Consider the following 6,447-nt stretch of genomic DNA (forward strand, 5'->3'; position numbering starts at 1 on the left):
ACTAGCACAAGTGCAATCAGGAGGTTTAGACTTGAAGTCGTCAATATCGAGATTCTGCAAAACGCGTTTGTAATTGAAAATTTTAGTTGCAATATTTTTGGTATAGGTATAAGAAATTATTGGTAGACTGGTCTTTGAAATAAGGAGGTATTTTTGATTGAACTAATTTATGATGAAGGATATTGCCTAGGTTGACGCCATCGAGACCTTTGTTGGCAAAGGAAAGATTTAGAAAAGATCTTTTCTCTTTTTCATCTTTTCCAATGCGAACTGGCTTGAAAAGTCTGTGACTAGCAATATCCTAAATTATATCTTGAAGTTTGTATTGGTTAGAATAAGGGTTTGTAACAGTGGATTCCAAACATAAATTGAACAGAGAATGAAGTTTTGAAAGGGGTAATGAATAAAGTTTCGTGCGAATGTGATGAATACCTAACGGCTTTTGTATGAATGACAGCAAGTCATTAATAGAGACATCATGCAGAGAAGGTGATGTATAATGACGATGACCATGACTGCGTCTACGTCGAGGAGTCGAGTTGAAAATATTCATCACATTCACCGAGTTACACGAAGGACTAGATAGAATAGCTATACCATCAATTTTGTCATTGCAACCATACGGTGTTGCAGTTCCCAATTGTCTAATCCAGTAGTCTTCTTTTTGTCTACGGAGAGTCGTTGAAAGATTAGGATTGTTAGAGCTATGGTATATCTTTGAACCTGGTTTTAATCACAGGTCACCATAGAACCTAAATCAATGAGCAAAACTCATACTATATATGATAATATAATAACCTATAAGATGCTCTGACATGAAAATGGATATACGTTTGACGACAAAACCCAACAGTTTCATTTATGAATAAACGAACGAAAAATATATATCACAGACATCAACAAATGAAAGCAACTGACCTCAACTCTCTTGACTTAGGAAAAATACTTAAAACTGAATACACAGGAAAAAATATAAAAGGCTATTTTAACCGGAATTGTACATTTCACTCCATAATAATAAGGTTGAGCCAAACATTTTCAAGGACGCTCAACCCTCGCTAACCTGGGAAAGTGGTGTACTTTTTTTTAATATTTAAAATAATTCGGGTATTTGATCACCATGCTATTATCAGTATAAATGTAACTTGAAGGTTATAACCAAAAGTTATAACAACAAATTTTCTCAGCCGATTCATTGCTGATATAAACCTAATTGAACTTCATTAAAATCCGAACATAAATGTAGACTTGAATATAAATAGGTCATTTTCTTCAAAATCTACATTTACAAGGAAAAGCTTCAATATAAAAACATTAATGATTAACTATAAAACAACTCTGCACTTTAGACCAAATGACATAGAAGAAGGCAATAATAGTTCACCATACGGACTACAACGATGAGTAAATCCCATACCGCATATCTAGCTGTTAAAGACACAGAAATGAAAATACAAAACATTTCAAACAGGAAAACTAACGGCCTGATTATGTACAACACAAAACACAAAACAAGTATGATGAACAACATCAAACAACAGACACATGCAGACTCTCATATCCATCAGCGCTCAGCTGATATACAGACCAATATTGAACATTTCAAGCAACACTAATTTACTAATAACCTTTCAACTATTTGCGCAACAAGTCCTGTTATCCAATATTCTTTTAAAAAAGGACAAATAGTACACAGTTAACAGTGATACTTATACACAAAAGAGAAAAAATATTAACCATTTAAAAAGTATAATAACAAAAAGACCGAACTCCAATAGAAATTGGAAACAGAAAGTCCTTTATGAAATGGCAAACATCGAAAGGTAAACCACCTGTAACTTTGATGATTGAAATTTATTTGTCGTATACCACATGTTCAAGCACAAATTAAACTACTAATTATTTGTCGTTGAAAACATCCACATTTTCGTAAGAACTTACCATTAATTCAATGGCAAAAACTCTCAATCAGTGATTAAATTCCATCACCAAAAATTCATCTGCAACACAATACTTGATGTAAAAGTAATGCCTGTAACATTGACATTGCTAACCAGCATTTTTTTAAACAGCATGAGCATTTAATCGTCAAATCACATCACCTACTCTCCATGATGCCACTACTTATTACCTTCTGCCATTTATACAAAAGTTGCACAAAACTTTATTTATTATATATAACGGAATTTGACGAGACTGTCATCAAAGTGAGAGTGTTAGCGCTATAAAACCAGGTTTAATCCACCATTTTCTACGTTTGATAATGCCTGTTCCAAGTCAGGAATATGACAGTTCTTGTCCATTCGTTTTTGATGCGTTTTGTTGTTTGATTTTGCCATGTGTATTGGATTGATTTTCCTCTAAGTTCAGTATTTTTGTGATTTTACTTTTTACCAAGTCAGGAATACGACACTTGTTATCCGTTTGGTTGATGTGTGCGATATATTATTTTGCCGTTTGGTTAGTAACTTTCCTTTTGCGTCATTTAAGTGCATGTCATCAATTGTTTATCTTTCTACTATTTAACATTCAAAAGTTGTACTATGAACTATTAAACAAGTACTTGGTGCAACAATTTATTACAAGTATCAAATAAATACAAATTACACATATACCATTAGACCAATGAATATAAAGCATGTCTTAAAATGCTAAATGTCATTATTAAAGCTAACTGATATAAGTAAAATATGAAAACTACTACCCCATATGAACTGTTATAACTGCTTAGTAAATAAAATCACATAAAAACATTAATATTTTATATAACATAATACAAGTAAAACATAAATCAAAATAATATAAGCTAATAAGAATAGTAAAGCTTCCCTGAAATAAATCATGAGCATGAGGAATATAACAGTTGTTATGCATTCGTTTGATGTGTTTGAGCTTTTGGTTTTGATTAGGGACTTTCCTTTTTGAATTTTCCGCACAGTGCAGTATTTTGTGTGATTTTACTTTTTATGTTTTCAGCTCAGAACTGAACAAGCATTATATTTCAAAAGAAAAGCACAATAAAAAGTGTAAGATGAAAGCTAAACGCCCCTATCTACTGCAGGTATTTAAAACAAAAACTCTTGTTTAAGACAGGCATTTTTACAATATTTTCTGTTTTATTGATAAAATTGTGGAATATGACGTTTATTCTTAGATAAAGGAGTTTTGCTGACATGATGTAAATCTTTATAGATAAATCAATGTGCGCTTAAATGCCGTATATAACGATTTAATGAGTTGTTGTGTCAACGTATATTTGTTCCACCTGACAGAAGTTCAAATGGAAACTTTGTTATAAAGATTGTCATAATATCTTTTCCTGTTAGAACAAATATTCTATACCATTAATTCCGTTAGGAACATATACTGTAATATTTATTTTTGTGGACATAATATTCCAGAATATATTTTCCTCTGAATCTAATCATGATAATCCGATCATGGTGAATTGACAATATAATACTTCCATGATTCGATCTACATTAACTAAATAAAAAAAAAACTAAAAAATATCCCAAAGTAAAAAATAAAAAGAAATAATAAATGATTTACACGCAGTAAATACACAATTGTCATTATTTGAGGGTAAAACAACATTTTTATGTATTTTATAAACATTGTTAGATAATATTTTATTTGTTATTTCATTCTTTTTTTCTTTTGTTTCAACATGACAACCGACAAAGGTAAAATTAATTTAAAGTTAAAAGTTTAAGTTAAAAAAAAAAAGTATATTTCTTTGAAATGAATAGTTCAAGATTGAAAAAGGGACATAAAGTATGCAGCATTAAATTACATGCAAAACATTATAGATATATGAAAGTTTATATCACCAAACTTAAATTAGGATTGAGAATGGAAATGGGGAATGTGTCAAATAGACAACAACCTGATCGCAAAGTTGAATGATCAAAGAACTATAATTTAAAGTAGTATTTTAAACCGATAGTTGTTGTGTTCAATTGTCAAATCTTCCACAACATTCATATATTGTCGAGTCGGGAAGATTTTTTTGCATGTCGTAGAAAATCTGACATTTATTGCTTATGCCATGGTTCAAGTGCCTCTCCGAAATAACTTTTAACCAAGACGTTTTCCAAAATTAGTCAAAAGGACCAAAAAAAAAAACAACCGACCGAAACAAATCATAATATTTTTCTTAACTTCTCCATTCCCATGGTTTTATGAATAACGATATCCTATAATATAGTTAAAAATATACGATTAACTAATATTATGAAATGTCATGATTATACCGCGTTGAATTCTGATATTTCATATTATTATGCCTCGTTTATTATAGCCGAAAGATCCATTTGGTTATATGACACAAGAAAATCCATGGTCATGTAAATATACTTATCGTTTTTTTGTGCATTTTTCCTTTCATCTTAGTGATATTTTTCATATCATGCTACTCGCTTGAGATTAAAAATTATCGCTAGAAAAGAGGGACGAAAGATACCAAAGGGACAGTCAAACTCATAAAAACGTGGCGTTGCTAATTAAATTGACATGAAATTGACAACGTGGTCAAAGGTAAAATAGCGATAAACAGATTATAATAATTATAATAAATTGTTTATTTAATGAAGGTTACTCATTTAACATACAATTGTTAATCTCACACAAGCCTTCACTCATTTAAATTAACAATTCATATAACAATCAATGCATATAGCACAATACTCAATAGATATGTACACAATTACAAATGTATATAAACAAGCATGAAAACAGACTGTAGAACTAGCATGGCAAGAATGTCCTAAAAAGTTTGTCTACTCATTTTGGTTTGTGATAAAGAGATTAGCACATTTCATCTTAAAGCTTTCTATATTCTTAAATCCTTGATATCATTTGGCAAACTATTCCAAATGATTAGACCAGAATATTGAAAAGTCTTTTTGAAGTCTTCAGATGTTGTTGACCAGAGAGAATAACTATATTGATCACTGCATGCAGAAAATTTACGTGTAAGATAATCTGGCGCGAGTTCATTCATTTATGAGAAATAGAGCTAAATAAAGGCAACAGTAGTATACCGCTGTTCAAAAATCATAAATCCATGGACAAAAAACAAAATCGGGGTAACAAACTAAAACTGAGGGAAACGCATTAAATATAAGAGGAGAACAACGACACAACATTAAAATGTAACACACACAGAAACGGACTAAGCATTAGACAAAATCCTATAATAATAACAAATAAAACATCAAAACCAAATACATAAATTTGGGATAGATAAGTACCGTGACACGTCTTATAGTAATGTGATTTCACACTCAAAAATAAGAGAAAACAAACGACACAACGGAAACACAACGTAAAACGCAACACACACAGAAACGAACTATAATATAGCAATGGCCATATTCCTGACTTGGTACAGGACATTTTTAAAGGAAAAAATGGTGGGTTGAACCTGGTTTTGTGGCATGCCAAACCTCCCTCTTTTATGGCCATGTGAAATATAACATTAAAATGACAACACAACATTACAGGACTACAATATAAATAAATAGGAGAACATAATTGACAAAGAAACACACGAATAATAGCTAACAAAAGGCAATAAGTTTTAAATTTTAATACACCAGAAGTGCATGTTGTCCACACAAGACTTACTAGTGACGCCCAGATACAAAAGTTTGAAAGCCGAAACAAGTACAAAGTTGAACAGCATTGAGGACCAAAATTTCAAAAAAGTTGTGAAAAACGGCCAGGGTTTTCTGTTAGGTACCAGAACATTCCTATTATTTAGAATAATTTATACTTTTGCAAACAGTAAATGTTATAAAATGACTATACAAAAGATATATGATAAAACTGAAGTATTAACTAACTACAGGAAACAACCGAAATACACTACATAACCCGACGAAATGTAGCACATCCGAATAAGATTAAACCTCAACGCCAAGTGACGTCATATTTGAAATTGTAAAAAATGACAAAAAATTTACGTCACATTTGAATTTGTAAAACAGATCATCAAAAAATGAAAAAATGACGTCACATTTGAATGAATAAGATAGAATAAGGATTGATTCAAGATTATATTTGAACTAAATACTGATATTACATTTAATAACAATGCACATTTCAATACTTATTGATAGCAAACTAAGGTATCAATTAACTATATTATATGTCCGGTTTGTTTTGAATCTTACTTCAAACGTAAACCATTGTACAGATTACGTTGAACAAAATGAAATCTGATTAGTTTAAACATATTTTTTTTTATAGTGGATTGGGAAACAAGTTTTGCAACTTATATTAATCCCTTTCCACTTTGCGGGTGCAAGTGCTGCCTTGTAGTGGCATTATCCTACTCTTTTTCTAAATCTACAAGAGTGTCTTTTACGTGCAAGAGATATGGTTCTCTCTTAACACGGGTCAGCCATTTATCGTCCCCTTCCGACGGACTATCATCGTTTC

Source organism: Mytilus edulis, chromosome 3 (assembly GCF_963676685.1).
Source record: "Mytilus edulis chromosome 3, xbMytEdul2.2, whole genome shotgun sequence".
Taxonomy (NCBI): Eukaryota; Metazoa; Mollusca; class Bivalvia; order Mytilida; family Mytilidae; genus Mytilus; species Mytilus edulis.